The sequence below is a fragment of the Alligator sinensis genome, unplaced genomic scaffold, assembly GCF_000455745.1.
Source record: "Alligator sinensis unplaced genomic scaffold, ASM45574v1 scaffold873_2, whole genome shotgun sequence".
In the NCBI taxonomy this organism is placed as follows: Eukaryota; Metazoa; Chordata; order Crocodylia; family Alligatoridae; genus Alligator; species Alligator sinensis.
Genome location: NW_005843033.1, coordinates 369919 through 389021, shown reverse-complemented (window position 1 = coordinate 389021; position 19103 = coordinate 369919).

Sequence of the window (19103 nt, the reverse complement as noted above, 5' to 3'; positions counted from 1 at the left end):
GTTGCAGCAATCATTGGGGCTTCTGGCAGAACCCCCCACACAGCAAGAGGCAGTGGGGATCACCCCTTCCATGTGGCAGAAGCCAGTGAGAAGGGGCTTTTTTTTCTTCTTTTTTTAAAGAACCAGGAGCTAGGGCCAGGCAGGGGAGCAAGGGCTGGGAGACTAGATGGGGGATGAAGGCTCATGGCAGAGCCCTTCCATGCAGCATGAGGCAGTGGGGGGCAGCGGGGATAACCCCCCTGCCTGACAGCAGCTGGTAAGTGTGGGGCTTTTGAAAAAAAAACCAACAGGAGGCTGGAGCCAGGTGGGGCAGCCATTGACGGGGCTGGGAGAACAGGCAGGGCATAGGGCCTGTTTGATTCAGAGATTCAGCTGATTCAGTGGTGGCTGAATCTTTGAATCAGATTCAGCTGAATCAATTCAGGATAGTGATTCCAATCACGGAATTGAATCACTGTCCCCCGAATCGGCTGAATCCAAATCTGAAGCAAATACTAGCTGCTTCACCCAGTCCTACAGCTGAGGTCCCTTCTAACCCTAACTTTCTATGATTCTATTATTGTGGCTTGGATACAGTTATAGTCTGCCACTGACTTGTTATGTGACCTTATGCAAGTTGTTTATTTTTTCTGAGGATCCACTTCCTTCTCTCTGTTTTTGCCAATGTAGCATTTTTTCTGGGCATTTTCATGCAGGTTCTGAGCTATTGGGACCCTGATCTCAACTGCAGCTTCTAGGCAGTAGTAGGCAATAATATATATATATATATTTTTAATGCATCCTTAAAAACCACAAATTATATTTTTGGAAACCATTGCATATTTTAGTGCCTACTTATTCTAAAAAAAAAATGCAGCATTTTAGTTATTTTCTAGGGTTACTACCATAATTTCATAAGATCATAAACTTTTAACTAATTAAAATTACTACTAATAATGTAAAAATAACAAACTTTTTCATGTATTATAGAGACCTACAGTTACTAGATCAAATTAATTTTATCATAAAAATATTTTAGGAGAAATAAACTCTGAAATAGTAGACAATGCTAAACATAACTTTTCTTAAAATATTAGCAGTCAGTTTAGAGAAGACTGCAAGGGAGATGTTACAAATACCATTGTAATGGATCTTAATATACAATGAAGCCAGAGAAGCCAGAGAATATATAACAAGAAAAGCCAGAGTCAGCTGAATGAAAATGTAACATGACTATTTTCTAAGTTTTGATTCATGGGTTTTTGCTAAAATTCAGAAGCCAGTCTTAGTGGCAAGCTTCTGAAAACTTGCAGAGCTCTGATAAGAAAGGACATCTCTCATAAATATTCATTAAAAATTACCTTTTCTGGATCATGAATTTTTCAAGCAGACACTCATTTGACCTCTACAAGGAACAAAAACCAGCCTATAGAATAGTGTCTCCATTTTCTGACAAAAAAAAATGGGCTTTTCTACCTAAGCATCTACTTTGTACACTACATGAGGTCTCAGGTCACTTACCTTTGCGATGCAAGCATTTGGGTATTAATATTCATTGAAAATACAGTCTTTAAATTCTAAAGCGTTTCTCATTGTATTTCCTTGAAAAAATTATTGAGAGTCAAGGCTGGGATTTGCATTTTAAATAATATTCTAAACCACTTATCATGCCTGTCCCTCAACAATCTACTGATCTGAACTCAGCCATTTTAATGGATTAATTTTATTTGTGATCCTGCAGCATTTTACTAATAATGCCTGACCCTGCAAGTTTCAGAGTATTTTGTGTGCACAGTTAATTATGCTCTTCTTCCATTTAAGTCAGTGGAAGTAAAATAAGCTACAGAATTCTGATGAAACACAGCATCCCAAAGGATCCAGCCTACTATTGTGATCATACTCTCAATTATAGTGAGAGAGGTCAAGCCAATCTATTGGCTTGACCTCTTCACACCCAGAAGAGTTAGTTTGATTAGTGGTTAGAAGTTAGGTCCACATATAGAAGATGAACAAGGTAATGGCTTTCAAGATAAAACTAGCCCCTCATCTTCCTTCACAAGGCCACCAAAAGTAGCATGAACATTTCTGCCATTTGTGTGGAACCCATGAAAAGCAACCACATTTGCGTGAGTGGTATATACTTGTTATGGTCCTGTGCACAGGTACATGCATGCACACTTTGGACGCCATTACAAATAGAAGCATTTTCTTTAGGATACATACATTATCTCAGTCAGGTACTTCTTTCTGTCTTTAGCAAGTACACAGGTAATGTTAGGATTCTTTTGAAGGACATATGCTGCTTGCATTTACAAAAAAAATAGCATTTTCTGTTTCTATATCACAAATTTCATAGACATTAGGGCCGGAAGGGACCTTGTAAGATCATTGGATCCATCCCCCCTGCCCAAAGGGCAGGAAGTCAGCTAGGATCAAAGGATCCCAGCAAGATAAGCACCCAAATGTTTCTTAAAGAGTCCAGAGTAGGAGCTTGCACCACCTCTGTGGGGAGTCTATTCCAAGCCTTGGGGGCTCAGACAGTAAAAGAAGTTCTTTCTTATGTCCAGCCTAAAATGGTCTTGCAGGAGTTTGTGACCATTGAATCTTGTCATCCCTTGGGGTGCTCTGGTGAACAGGTGTTCCCCCAGATCCTGATGCACACCCCTTATGTACTTGTAGTTTGCCACTAAGTTGCCCCAGAGCCTGTGCTTCTCCAGGCTGAAGAGTCCCATGGCTTGCAGACTCTCTTCATAAGGCCTGTTCTCTTGCCCTGTGATCATGCGCATGGCTCTCCTCTGGGCTCTTTCAAACTTCTGACACCAGAGTCCAGATCGTTTATAAAGACATTAAATAGTACAGATTCGAGAACAGAGCCTTGGGGGACACCACTGGTCACTGAGTGCTGTGTTGATTCAGTTCCGTCAACCACCACTCTCTGGGTACATCCTTGGAGCCAGTTCTCCAGTTATCAAACTGTAATGTAGGCTGAAATATCATGCCCACATATAGAAAATTAACCAATGATGAATGTCTCCTTTTACTTCTCTTTTAATATTTCTCTGTTCTCTCTACCTTTTCCATTATTAGATACAACAGGGAGCAAAGCAGTGGGGGAAAGCAACCTCAAAGCTGATACAAGAATATCTTCAGGGGATGAGAGTACAATACAGCTGGCTCCATATTAAACACTGGTCATAGCATAAAACACCTGGGATTGTACCAGAAGGATGTGATTGAATGGATTGTGGCTGCATTTCCCCAGCCCAGCTTTAGAATGGCCTACTAGGACCTGCTGCATCTATGTTTAATGCAGAGAAACCTGGGGCTGTTCTAATTTTGTGGTAATTGAGCTTCAAGAATTAAAGGAGTGCAATAATGTAACTGAGACCTGCTGTTGTTCCCTCCCACCCTCTTCATCTACACAGAATAGAGACCTGACACAGTACAAAACTTAGTCCCAAACCTTTGAGCTATTTTAGTTTCATACATACGCACATCTGTTTTCCTGGCACTTGCTTTGAATGTTATATTTTAATTATTTTAATTGTTTTAGATATTTTTCTCTCTCAAAACATTCTCTTCTCCAATTTTCCACCTCTGCATTCTGCTTCACATTTTTTGCCCTTTATTTTCTCACTTTCTTTTTCTATATTTCTGGACTCCTTATCAAGCCATGGGCCATTCATTAACCTAGTCATTCATTCATGCTATGCCGAGCAAGCCAAGGCTCCGTGTTTAGGGCCATGGCCTGCCATTTCTCCAGCTAACCATTCAGACATAGCAAGCAGGCCAGAGACCTCCATTCAGGTCTAGCCATCCCCTCACCTCTTCCCACCAAAATGGCTGGTCAGAGTCAGCTGACCCATCACTCCCTCCCATATAGACCCCTGACCCAGAAAATGAAATGTCTGGACAATAGGGTTCAACCCCTACCAAAATTGCCTTGCTGGCCCTTTCTTGTGCCTCTATCTGTTCTTTGCTTGATCTCTTGGCTACTAATCTGCCTTGCCCTCAGACTCCACACACTACCTAATTCTTCAGCTTCCTGATTCAGCTTTCCCCCCAGACCTGGCTCTCTGGTTGTTCTCCTAGCTACTAGACTCAGCTCATCCTCTGACTGATTCTCCAGCTTTCTGACTTGGCTTCACAGACTGACCTCCCAGCTTCCTAACCCAGCCCATTCCACTCATTCCTCCTGACCCAGGTCAGCACCTTGGGCACCTATATATGTGCAATGAGGCTGCTCCAACATGGTAATTATGATCCAGCAGACTCCAGTGCCATGTGTATCAGCACCCCTGCACTGCAAAATGGCAGTGGGGGCACTTTTACTAAAGCTTATCAGATGAGCTTTAGTTAACGCTCCCCTGCCATCATTTTTCAGTGTAGGAATGTTGATACATGTGACAATCCAGGCACTTTAATTATAGCACCTCTCGGAGCTGCTCTAATAAAGCATCCCACCCCCCAACTCCTGGACCATACATATAAATGCCTCTTGTTCCCTGAGTGGCCCCTGACCTGGCCACTCATAGCCCAGTGTAACACTAACATCACTCAAAATGTCTCACTTCCTGTTCTTTCCCCCAGGTCACAAATTGTCTCTTCTCTTCTTTTTCACTCCTCCTTTTCCTTTCCATTTTTTTCAGCTTACAACTCTGATCTCTTCATTTTCTTCCCCAAATCTTTTGCTTTTCTTCACTTCCATCCTACTGACTACTCCATTCCTTCTCTATGCATTCCTTTGACTTTGATTTCTGACTCAGTTCCTTTTCTCCTTCCCTAACTCATCCTACAAATATTCCCATCCCCACATTTTACTACTGTCTTCTTTCCTTCACAACTTTTTTGCCTTATTCTCCCACCCACGGATACCAGGGCTATGTGAGATTTCGTCAGCTGTTTTGTTTCGATGTTATTTTGACTTGTTTTGAACTCAAAGCAGCCAAATTGAAACAAAACAAAAGGCTTCAAAACAGCCTCAAAATGAAGCAAGGGCAGTTGAAATGTTTCAAAAGTTTTGAAATGTTTCAAGTTTCGAAGCTGGGCTTGCTTGCAGCTAAAGACAAGCTAAGAAGGGCGAAAGAGGGGGGATGGACTGCTCTGATATTGACTGTGTAGCTGACCAGTGACTGTTATCCTTCTCTGAGGTCCCTTCCAATCCCAGTGATCTGGGGGAGGGATGAAAGAACAGCATAAAAAGCATTGTTTGAACAGAGCTTTCTCTGTGCCTTCACACTTACAAGTGATACAAGTTTTGCTCTGGACAGTTTGAGGTCCAGTTTTCCAGAGATTTCTGCACCTATGTCCTTGACACTTGGTAGCCTTCATGGCCTCTGAAGTAGCTATGATCTCTGAAAGTTTCATCTGAATCAGGCAATAAGTGACAAAGTTATGGGCAGTTTGGTGCTTCACCATTATAGCCTATGGGCAAAATGTTGAAACAGCGTCAAAACAGAGAAACTTTTTTGACGAAACAAAACCGAACAGCACTTTCGAAATTAAATGAAACACTGTCCCATCAAAATGGCAAAACAGAAGTCAAAATAAAATAGTGCTGTTTTTTACAGCCCTAATGGATACCACCCTTTAACAACCGTGTGATTAATAAGAGGACCCCATCTTCATTGTTGACATTATTCTTCAGAATTGCTAGTTAGGATAGTGTGAGGTTTGTTTTTTTCCTGTTAGCTTACATCAACATTTTATTAATATTTCTCTTTCTTACCTTTTTAAAACTATCTGGTAGTACTGGTCCAGGTCTATGGCCCCTCTCCAGTTACTTTGCACTGCTAATCTAGAAGTAGAAGAAACTAGGGATAGGAGTTAGTTGGTAGGCCCACCAATGGAAGGAGCAGGTATAGCTAGCTTAGTAGCACCTTTTCTTGGCTACTGGGTGTGATGTTATCTGTAACAAGTATGTTGCAGTACAGAGATCATCAATCGCATATTTGGTCCACTGGCACTCAGACCAATCTATATTGTTGGTTCACAGCTTGGAATGATTTAAAGCCCTCTTTACCTTTCTGTCATCTTAGTTTTGCTCAGCTCAGGTCCATTATGGTTTGTTTTTATTTTTTTCCCCCATCAACCCTTATGCCACCTCTATGTGACTTGCAATGCCTTTTGAAAATAATGTTAGCTGTGGAGTTGGGACTATCAGGCCACATCTTGGTGATGTATATAAAGAACCACTTGTGCAAAATATCATAAAGTACCATCAGGCTACTTTGATTACTGCAGGAACAAAAGTACAGCTTTAAAAGTTACTTCAACACAAAAGGAAAAAAAAAAAAAAACCTCCAATTCCCTACCCTTTTCATTTACAAAAGTACAGCTTTAAAAGTTACTTCAACACAAAAGGAAAAAAAAAAACAAACCTCTCATTCCCTAGCCTTTTCCATTTGCTATGAAAAAGTCTGTGGAGAAGATATGTTAATTTAAAAGGCGGGCACATTTTAAAAAAATACGTCCAATTCTATGCTGGTGTTCTTTATACATGAGTTTTAAATGTGACAAGGCTATGACTAATAGAAAAAAAAGGGGGTTGGAAACTTCAGATTTTGGCATGCATAAAATTAAGTCTCTCTCACTGCTTCCAAAGCCAGGTAATTCACTTAGGCAAAATTATATGATTTCAAATGAACATAACATTATTCTAGTGTGGAGACATAACAAGACATGGTTGCAAGATACTTGTAGCCACAAGAAAGATTGAATTAGAAAATGGTTACTCAGACTCTGAATCGTTCCTCAGCTAGGATGATGGAATCATTTGGCTGCACTGTTTAACAGAGAACTGAATACAGTAGTAGATTAACTTAATCATATGTATAAATGTTATATATTTAATGTATGTATTAAAAATGTTAATTTTGATCTGACCCTTTGTTCTTACATATAGTTTATTTCATTACAGTCAACATTTATATGTCCCAAAACTGAAACAAGTCAGTGTGTTTGGCAGAGAAGGCAGAAATCTGAGTGACTTACATTTTACGTTTTAATGCATACATACAGTACTGAAAGAGGAGCTGAAGCACACTGGTTGCCACAGATTCAAGATACTGCAAATAATGTACCCTCTTCCTCTCAAGAGCAAGGTGTATACACACATACAAGCTATTCTTTATGAACAACAGAATTGCTATTTGCCTATTTGAAATCGAATCCAAATGTGCCAAAGCACAGCAAGAATACTGAGAGCAAAGGATGTTTAATATTCCAGCCCAGCTCACTGAAAAAGTATTGATTTGACAGAGCAGTGTTCTGTAGAGCAACATGATGTGTCTGCTTTAAATGGAGAATAATGGATTTAAGTTTAGTGCAGAACTAAAGGGCTCAATTACTATTCATGAATTCTGAAATGTTCTACTACAGAAACTCCTTTTGCATGAAATGTTCATCAGAATCAATGTGTGGAACTACAAAAAGTAAACCTTGCCCCCTTGCACAATACAGTACTTACCTAGAGTTGTGCATTTACAAAGAGCATTTCTGAGACATTTATCTAAAACCACTTGAATCTGTAGAACTAAACCAAATGCGTTTTGGATGGATGCTGTAAAAAAAGCAATGTAACTGGTACCATTTGGGATGAGCAATTTTCCTATTACTAAATGGACTGCCATTTGTCTAGAGGAAGATGTAACCAATACTTTAGAAAAACAGTTGCCATGGGGGCTGAAGGTAACCTTTGGGTTAAAAAGAACAGATGTTAATTTTTCATTCCTTAAAGGCATCTTTAGAACAAAAAACATCTTTATGAAGGAATTTTATTAATACTGAAAGAACACTAAAGATGTTTTGTTTATGCTAAAACTTGGTCCCTGTTCCCTATGAAACCAATGTCGGTGCTCATGCTTTGTATATTAGAGTATTTAATTGAAGCATATCACTTCCTTTAGCAGTTCTTAAGCTCCCATTGAACTTGGTGGGAATTTTGCATAATAGCCTTCAGGATTGAGGCCATAGCATTCTGGTAATAAGCAACTTGTTTTTCACTTTTAAAGAAGCTTTAGAGAAATCTCTTGTCACTATACATATTTAATGGAAAGACACTTGAAACTAAAAATACTATAAAAGGTTCAGATGCTGTTGCTGTTACTGTTACTAATAACTGAATTCTATAGGACCACTTGCAGGGAAAGGTACTACTCACTTTTCAAATGTGAGAAAAAGTGGCAGAATGAAGCCTTAACATGAACAGTGATTTGTGTATTCTTTCTACTTACTTGCAAATAATATTCTCTCTCTCATACACATTCATCTAGTTTATTCCTAAATAACTTAGGGCCAAATGAGTCCTCTGTCTACTTAGAAAACATCTGCCTTAGTGTCTGTTTTTGCATGCAAAAGATACTAATTATTCAAATATTTGTTTGCTGTGTTATCTATGTATGTTTGCATTTGACTTGTATTTTTACAAATGTCATATCTTAAGCCAAGTTCTTTTGCCGCCCCACACCCCTGCCTTAAGTGTACAGGAGTTCAGAAAAGTCCTGAAGGCAGTTGCTAAAGCCTTAGTTAACAAGCTCCTTCTGTTTGCATATTCAATTCCTCAAAGTAACATATGCATAATTTTATCATCATTGTGTGCCATCTGGAGTATATTGATTGAACTGCAGTTTTAAAATGAGGTCTAAGGAATTATTTGGTTACTTACATTTGGAAATAAAGTGTGGGGCAATTTGAGGGATCTGTTTTTTTATAGCTTGGGAACTCAGATCGATTTGGGGACTTGATATGTGTATTTTTATTACAATTCCAACTCCATTTTGAATATTTTCATTTTCTGCTGTGTTTTCTTCTGTATGGGACTGAAACCCACTGGAGGTGATAGGAAACATTGTTGCATATGGCATGTGGCTAATAATGGGAGTCATTACACTTTGATGATTGTCTAAATGGTACAGCATTGAACAAAAAGTAGCAATTACCTGGGACAAAATAGGCGTTTTCTAACTTCACATCTGAACTCAGAAAGGTTGTGGTGCTCTTTAGGGAAAAGACCATAACTGATCAAAGTCACCTGACAAAGGGAACTGAAGGTTAGAAGACCCTTGGTCACTCTAGGAGGAGAAAGACTTGGTTTTGACATTGAATCTTTAGCATGAAGATAAGAGTGTATCTGTTTGTAGTAGAGGGTTCCAAATTAACTGCAAGGCTTGCTGAAAACAACAGGAAATAGGAAACAAGAAAGATTCCACAATCAAAAGGGAAACACCGTGAGAAGCAGGTAAATGCTCAAGAGTAGAAATGCATCCATTTTATCCAGATCTGTAACTTTCTTGTTTTAGTATCTTTGGAATCCTTATAAAATCTGTGGTTGGGTAGGCTATAAACCTAGAGCGCCACAACACTAAAGCTCAGTTATATGCCTGAGAGCTTTTAAACCACTAGAGGGGCTGAAGGCCCATAAAAATGGGACTATACATTCTATTGCCATGACATGATAAACAAAGAGCTTGTGCCTAGGAAGTGCCAAAAAGACCAGAAAAGAAATGGCAGTGTAGCCTTGCCTATTTCAATTGAAAGAAGTGCAAGAGATCATAGGCCTAGGACTCAAATCACAGCAACGTAGTGAATGCCTAGGTATAGGAAATTACCAAGACTATCTGATAATGTGATAGGTGAGGTGTGTGATATCTTGTATTGGATCAACTACATGCTTTTAATAAACCTACTGAATGCAGCGTTTGAATGCTCTACATTTTTCTTCAGGGCAATCAAAATGATTTAAATTGATTAGAATCATTTAGAAAGAGAACTACAATTAAAATAATAAAATTAAAAATGTAGCCACAACTCCTGAACAGACTAGTAAAGTCAGGTCCTGTTAGTTTTATTCTTCAATTTTACCTAATGTAAATAAAAGTGCAATGTTTTAGAGAAAACTACATCTAGCTCTTAGAGAGTATTATTGCTAAGGGGTTATAGCTTATACAATGTAATATCACTTGGGTTTCACTTGAAATTACACTCTGTGGAAAACTTTATCAGATCAACCAACTTTAACATTATAGGTGAATTCTGTGGCCAATGTCAAAATGTTTAGGAGGTTACAACAAACCTTCCCAATTCCCCACCCCTCCCTCTGTAAACATTATAGCATCAAAACATGATGCCCTCAAGGTTATGTAAACTAGTACTACAATGTCATTTTATTCTACCTATATGTGAAAGAACACAGAGGAAAAAAAACAAAACACATAACACATCTAAAATCAATGAACTTCCCAAAATACAGACTCTCTGAATGTTTCTAGGAACATTTCTTAAGACTAAAATTGGTTTATAATACTTTATGACATCCATTAGACATCTTTAAACACTTTTTGTAAAGATGGGTACAGTGTTGACTAACCTACAGACAACTGCAAATTAAATGACTTCTTTTCATTAGCAGTTTAGTTATTTCGTTCTTATATTCCATTGGACCTTTTCCAGTGGTGTTTGAGCCTTGTCTTTTCCTGCAATTTCACTGTGAGCATTGCTCTTTCTGACACTTCTATCTGATAGAATGCCACACCTCCTCTACTTATAAAGAACAAAGACAAGCAGTTATATCCTCAGTAAAGACAGATACAGATCACAGGTATTAAGACAAAAAGCAAAGATGATTACCTAGTCTGACCTCCAGCAACAGAATTTAATTCTTTGATTTCTGCATCAAGTGTAACAATTTGTAGTTAAACTAAACCAGTGAGTTTCAACCTTTTTTCATTTACAGATGCCTAAAAAAATTTGAATGGAGATGCAGACCCCTTTGAAAACTTTGAATGGAGATGCAGGGCCTTTTGAATTGTAAGTGTGGTTTTGATTGATCATAGTAATCTTTCCTGGACCCCTTAGATATGTTTGTGGACCCCCCAGGGGTCCATGGAGCACAGGTTGAAAACCACTGAACTAGACCATATTTTTTGGACAAGCATCTACTACTGATTGAAAGATTCTATGTGATAGAAAACCTATTCCATCTCTTGAAAATATATTCCAAAAAGTAACCAAGCTTACTGTTAAAATGTTGTTGTACTATTTGTTTGAACTTGGTTTGAACTATTACTTTTAACTTTCAAACTTTGGATCTTGTTATGCCTTTGACTGCAAAATTAAAGAGCCTCAGTTATCTTCCCCCTCAGTGAATTTACGCATGAAATCAGTGTACCTGAATAACCTCTGACGCAGTTCACACCAGAGTTTATTGCTGTTAGATGCAGTGTTTACTTGTGCACCCAGGACCACAGTACAATGAGCCAGGGTAGAGCAGTCCCAGCTAGTAGGGGGCATGAGGGGTCAGCCTGCCTGCTCGGGGCTGCTTCACCCTGGCTCAATGTGCTCATACCCCAACCAACACCAGCACTGCAATAGATTGAATGACTTCTCCATAGGATAGCACTTGTGTTGGGCACTACTATCCTGCAGAGGAGTTAATTAGTTTAGATTGTCCGAATAGCTCCTCACATATAGATGGTGAAGCTTACTGCAGACCTAATTAGTCAACTCAGCAGTAAAGTTCATGTGTAGATGTCCGCCCTTGTAGTTACTTACCAACTGCGATCCAGTTACCTCTAACTTTTTCTTCAATACATTAGATAGACTGAACTCTGTTGTTTTTCACATTATAGTGTTTTCTTTTAGCCTTCAGAACAATTTTTATATATATTAAAAAAACTAATTGGTATTGACATATATAATGAAGTAACATTTTGAACATCAAACATCTTCACAGTAAATGGAGCCTTAGCCTAACTAGAACTATAACCAGCAAATTGCAATGTATTGAGAAAACCTTGATCCAAACAAACACGTGAACCCTAAAATTAATGACACTTTTTTCTCCTCATTTTCTGCTTCTCTTTCTCTCTCTCTTCATAAATGCTGTCCCCATCAAAATCAAATGGCAAAGCGTTCACTGGTTTTACTTTTTGTGTTTTAGTGTTTAGGTGTGAGATCTGTGATTCTAATAAGATTCTCATACTCTATTTAGAAAATTATCCTGGAAGGCTAAACTAAAAACATTTTTTCAGTCTCAAGATATATTACCAGGTTTACAGGTTCTCAGCATTTGACAGACTTTCAAAATGGAATAATGTTTGAAACAAGGAAATATTACACATATATGTATATGTACACTCCCCCCCCGACATCAGATTATTAAGATGGAGCTTTATATATTCTATATATAAAAAGATATGGATATACATTTGTATATAAATTATATTGCTGTGTGCGCGCATAGGTCCATCTTCAATAAACCTACTCATCAATTATATTAAATATGCTGCATGTAGTACAGAACCAGTGATGCTGGTTCAGAGAAAAATATAGCCAAAGTTACCTAAAAAGTGTTCTACTTCAAGTGAAAATTGGTAGGGGGGGTTTTGTTTTGTTTTTTGAATTCTGCCCTTCCCCACCACAACCCACAAGTCTGGAAGGTTAAAATTGAAGATTCTGTTCCAATATTTCTCTCTCTATTTATACATATGTGCATCTATACACATTTTACATACACATATGTATAAATATATTTGTTGTAGGGCACTGAGACAATCCTGTTCCTTTAAGTTCAGAAACATCCTGGCTAGAGAGCCCAGCAAGCTGAGGCAGAGCGCCACAGCTGCAGGCTGCCCGGGCAGAAGGCTAACGACAGAATTAGCTGGCACCTCCCCTCAGTCACCTGACCGGAAGGAGACAGACGCTGGGCACATAAATCCCAGGTTTAGGGTGTCTTGTCAGGCACTGACTTTGAGTAAGACCAAGCAAAGGATGCAAAATCAACAGGGTCTACTGGGGTTCAGCAAGACTATGACCACACAAACTCGTGGGCAGCTTCCCAACTTATTATTTCAACCAACAAGATGTGGCAGGAGATTAGAAGGCTCCCACAGGGCAAAGCAGACACAGTCATGGAGCCCTAGGGGCATCATGGCCGTCCCTGAGTACCCCATGCCATGACAATACTATACATGTATTGTCTATACACGTGTGTGCGCGCACACATACACATACGCACACACATAGAGAGAGAGGTATCACATTTATGTGTGAGGGGAGAGTGAGAGAGGAGAGGGGAGAGAGAGAGGGAGGAGATCGAGTAGGGGGGAGAGGGAGAGGAAGAAGGAGAAGAGAGATTTGTTCTACAGTCTTGAAATATTTTCTCAAATATATGTTCCTGGATCTCTATGAAGGTTTTTCAGAAGTCTGGATTTTTCTTCCAAAATTATTTCCTTTATAAAACATAGGAATGTAAATATAAATACCTTTACTTTAGTTCTCATAGCTAGTTTTATGAAACAGAGAAAAATCATGCATGCAATATCCAAAAGTGGGTCTTTATGCAGAGACAATAAATCTGGAAATAACCTTTCTAAAAATAAATAATCAGTAAGGTTTTTTATGCATACTCAATATATTCCTATTAAAACGAATCTTCTAAATTTAGTACCTGATTTTGCAAGGCTTTTAAATGTCATCTTCTGTCTTGAACCAAGTCTTTCTGAAAAAGATTCTATTCTCTGCATTTTTTCTGCTAATATTAGCCTTGCAAGACCATTTACGCTAGCTATGAAGTGGCTTTGGCCTCCAAGATGTCTTCATTTGTTGGCAGTCTGACTGTTTCTGCTCACATTAAAACAATAGCCAGATCCCAATGGGCCACCAGATTGCACAATGTTTGGAGTCTACCCTGAAATCTTTTGTCCCTACCACCCTATTATTTCATAGTCCTCTGCAGAGTTTTGAAGTCCATTATTATCCTCCTGGATATTCAAAAATGGTTTATTCATATGTTTACACTAATATCAAAACAGCCAGTGTCCTCCACTAGCTTTAACAGATGTCATTAAGTGGAATTTTTATTTTAAAAGAAGGGCACTTTGATATCTGTTTCTTTCTGTCAAATTCTGCTTGCTTTCTGTGCCCTGGTAGTTCAGGAGATGAAAAGGAAGCATCAAGGAAAAGGAAGTTGAAGCTATGTTTCTTTCCTTTTTCCTGCCACTACTTCTTTTCCTTGGTGGTAGAGAAGAAAGAACACTCCTGCTTCTACTTCCTTCAAGTGATCAGGGATCCCTCTATCAGCAAGAAGGAACTCAGACTTGTTCTGGATCCACTCTGTTCTACAAACTGTTCTTCATCCGTGAGTAGATTTTAGCCAAGCAGTGAGATACACTGGCAAAGGTGGTAGTGCCCCATATTCCAAAAGAAAATATCTGTATATTGCAAGACTAGAATCTCTGTTGTCTTACCAGTCCTGGACTACCCATATGTATAAATTGAGGAGCACCAGAGTAAAAACTGCTATTTTTGAGGTGCTGGGTTTTTTTTCAACACTATCTTTTGATTATGTTTAAGAAAAAAATAATTTAGTAAATTCTGTGCTCTTGCTATCTCACTGAAATGGAATACCAGTATCTTGAGTCTGAGAGGGATGAATACTATAGAGATCTCTAGGATCCAATCTACATCTATTAACAGCAAGAAGTAATCCTTCAAGACTCCTAAAGTTAGTAGTTGTTCCAGGGCCTGGCCAGAATTCAGGTTGTGCCAATGCTAGGATATTAGTTCAGCTAGATGTGTTTGAAATAGCTCTTAGCCTTCTACTCCATAATGATGCAAGCTATGTCCTGATGGTAGATTCAATCCTAAGATTCTATCCTTAAAAAACGTAGGGTGTCATGATATATAAATATATAAACCTTGGGATTATTACTTCCATTTGTAACATGACCTCAAGTATGTTTGTTTCTGAGGATAAACCTCCTTGCAGTGCTTGTTTCAGGTTCGTCTCCAAACAGAAGGCAGACAGTTTTGGAATAATAGCTTAAATTTAAAAAGCCATTATATTTTGGAGTCTGTGATCTGCTGTCTTTCACATAGCACTGAATGGGTATTTGTAATCACTGGGCAGATCTACATGAGATGTTTAATGCACAGTAGATTAATTCTGCTGGGTATTAGCGCACCATGGCAAAAACCTCACTAATGCACCAATGAGCAGTAGAACTAATCCACTGCTCACGAAGCCTCACAAAAAAACCATGCGCCATTGCTACTGTGCATTAGCACTGGTTACTTTGTATTTATATAGTACCTCATATTAGAGGTGCTAAACTTGATGCACTGTAGCAACGGGGCATTAATGCACATGTAGACGGACCCACTGAAGTTTATTTCCACTGAGTACCCATACCCATATATGAATAGATTCAGATTTAGCACCATTCAGTTATCTCCAGTCTGCTCCATACATTAACTGTCCTCTCTGTAAAGAAGGCATATATCTGAACTTGTTACTTTCTCCAGCAGTCTTGTTGCATATGCATCCTTTTTTGCTATTCATAATAGTAAACACCTCAATCATGTCTTCTCTTAATCTGCCCTTTTGTAATGACTACAAGCCTAATTTTCCTTTTTTCATAGTTATAACCCCTGAAACCATTTATCAACCTAATGAAAATATTCTTCTGTATTTCTGCCATATAGTATCCAAAACTGTGCATAGTATATTAGAGGTTTTCTCATCAGACTTTTTTGTAGTTAGAATTATCACTGCAATTTGTATTTGTAGCTTCTACTGATATGTCTAAAGTAGCCTATTTTTTGTTAACTGCTGTGAGATATCGATCTTTTCTTAGTTCTATCTTTTTTATATTAGGAACAAGACCAATATAGAAAGACATAGGTCAGTTTAAGGAAGAATTGATGTTACTTTAATAACTTGGATTTTACAACTTCTGTTCTGGGGCCTGTGCCTCTGTTTCATGTATGTGAAATGCACACAGGGTTTTTTGGGGTTAGATTTCCTCTTCATGTTAATTTAACCTGGTCCCAATCATATGCTACTTAGACCTGTTGCAATACATCAGTGCTGCAAAGTTTGAACAAGACAGGGCTTAACACAACTCCTTGTGGCAATTTGCCACCCTCTTCCTTCACACTGTCCATTTGGGCTTCTTCTTTCTAAACCTTGACAGCTAAGCTAGCTTTATGTATACCTTAAATTTGACCAATCATTTAATACAATAGTTGCATTGTTAGTCTGATACTATAAACAATTACTTTGATATCAAAGATTTTATCACCCAGAGGTAAAATGTTAAACATTAAAAAAAAACCAACAACAACAATAGCAATTATCAAGACTTTTGTGAGGTAGGTATTATCTACATTTATCAGATGGAGAAATAAGACTTAGAAATATGACACTATAATAATTTAACATGCTACTATCTACACTCCAGTATTTGCCATATGGTAGTATATGTTTGCCACAGTTTTCTCTTCTTTGAAGGGGAAGGAGCTGAGTTAACTGGAAAATTTAGACCTTTCAGAAGCTTCTACTATCTCTCTCTCTCTCTCTTTGTAACAATTTACCCTCAATACTTCGGCTCCCACTTACTTCATGAACTGTCAGTTCTATTGATACTGATATTCACTTTTCCACAAATCTGCCACTAGGTCTAGAAATTCTTTTTTTTCTACTTATGCCAGCTTTCAACCACAATTTAACATTTTAATGCATGTGGCACTGAACTTAGAACAAGACGTATTTATAGGGTTTCTACTAATCCTGTGGTCCTGGCACATAGTTCCTTGTTGTGTTATCTATGCTTAGAAACATTTAGGAAGGGAGGGAAAAAAAAATCAATTGACCCCAACCAACCCAAAGGGAATACCCACCATTAACCTGTTGTGGTGGGAACCTTTGCAAAATAAAATGGTTATGACAGCTAATGGCCTGCAGGTGATAAAAATGTTAGAAAATACTGAGCTTACTGCTGATGTGGCTGAAACAATGCTGAGATCATTTTTTAATTATTGATTTTTATTAGAATATTCTATTGTAGACTGAGGTTAAGGATATGTGTATGGTTCTAACAGAATTGATAAAAATGTTGCCACTGATTTAAGTAAGACCCAGGACTGATTTACTTATCCCTATACACTTGATATCAGTAGGGACCATAGTACCTAGTTACTAAAATGCATAGAACAACAGCTGTAATTCCTTTTGTCAGTATGAGTTCTTACTTGAGCACTTTCTGGAAAGATTCCAACCTTCCACTAAACATAACATTTATCATAATAGAAACCCACTACTAAAACTGCTTACTGCTGCCTAGGCCATCATAACAGTTATTTTCTCTGAGAATGAAAAGTATTGCAGCCTCTGCAGGCAAGATGCTTACACTTAATTCTGTTTTCCCCCCATCAACTGAGTATTTTTCCAATTAAAAAAAAACAACCAATACTTTGGGCAAGTATATTATAAGCACGGGACCTATGACTGGTGTAGTTCATTGCCTATATATCTAATGATTGTTACTACCATGTTCTGTTACTTCAGTCTGCCTGTGAAATTACAATGTGAGCACCTTTTATTATAAGTAATACTTAAAAAGAGGCTTTAACCCCACGCCACCCCCACTTTTTGCTTTTTCCTTTAAATTACAGCTGATCTCTAGAATTAGTTTACCTACAGATAAAGAGGCAAAATATTGGGTTTCAGAATAATCCTATATTTATTTAATACTTTTGACGCTGTTAAAACATGTGTCAAGCTCATGCTTGGAGATGGGTCACTATGGTGATCCAGAGAAATGCAGAGCTGTAATGACAAGAATGTCTGAAGGTATTAATTAGTCCAAAGAATCATAAGCCAAGCCATCCAAATCCTCATAGGCTAACTTTTCTACCAATTTATACCTACTATGTGCTGAGGGAATTATGAGTTAGAAAAGGTATGACTATGGATACAGTTTGACCCCAGGGCTTTAAAGAGAGAAAGATACACAGGAAAATCAACAGATTACATGATTCTTCATATCTATATCAACTTCATTAGAATGATGAATGTTTACAGTGGTTGAAGATATGGCTACAATATAACCGTTGGATATGGAAATTAATAGGTTTCCTTCTCTAAAACGTTTAAAAGGCTGGAAGTCTAGTTTTAATATTAAAACATTTTTAAAACAAAGGGGGAAAAGTTTCATATCTAAAAATACATTTTATAGCATTGAAATATTCAATTAATAAAATTACAAGTTACGTTGGGATACAAAACCAATATATGTAGGCTACATATATTGTTCTCCAGCTATACACAGAAGTAGCAGGACACAGAAATGTTTCAGTTAATATTCAAACTGGAATGTACAGTACTGTAGTCAAAATATATTAACTTATGACCAGAGATAAAATGTTATTCTATTCAGTATGCAAGGCATGTTGTGCATTCCACAGCTGTAGGAACTGCATGTAAAGTCCCATTTTTGTTAAAATTGCTCGAAGTGTTCTCCAACAATCATAAAAGAGACTATAATTGACATTTTACTGAGTTCTGTTCCTATAACTCTCTATTGATCCTGGATAATCTTCAGATGCTATCATCCTTTAGAGGTCACAGAGTTAAAAAAATAATATCTTCAGCATCCATATGGTGGAAAACTAATAGAATCCATGTAACAGCATTTATTTATTTAAGTATATTGCATCTTCCTATGATAAAAGTAATTATTATAGTGAACAGGTTATTTTGGAAATGTTAGCATGATTTTTAAACTGATTTGAAGCCAAATTATAGTCAACTTACGACAAGTATTAACATTATACATACATGCACACAAATATACATATGTGTGTATAGTATATATAGAGAGCGTATATATAAAATATACTATTTATATACAAAATATATTATTTAAAGTAGTTCATTGGTGACACTATATAAAACAGTTATTACAAATGAAAAAAATCTTTCACTTTTCAAACCTTCTGGAAAGAATTATTTTAAGAATTAATTTTCTTTACCTTGTCATAAAAAAATAACTGCACATTCTGGCAAATTACGTATTAATAGATGAAAAATAGTGCACTTAGCGTTTTGAATGGGAAAAAAAGAAAATATTTCTTTACTGTCAAAGAAACAATCTTTCCATATTAATGTGCTTTACAGGGTGACTGACAAAACCCAAATATAACAGGATATAATGTTGGAATATTCTCAGTAAGTTTAGAAACAAATAGAGATCCTTTTTATTCATTTTTAAATACAGTACAAAAATCAGAGATATACATACCAACTATATATGAACTATGCACTATGTACATGTCTGTCATAA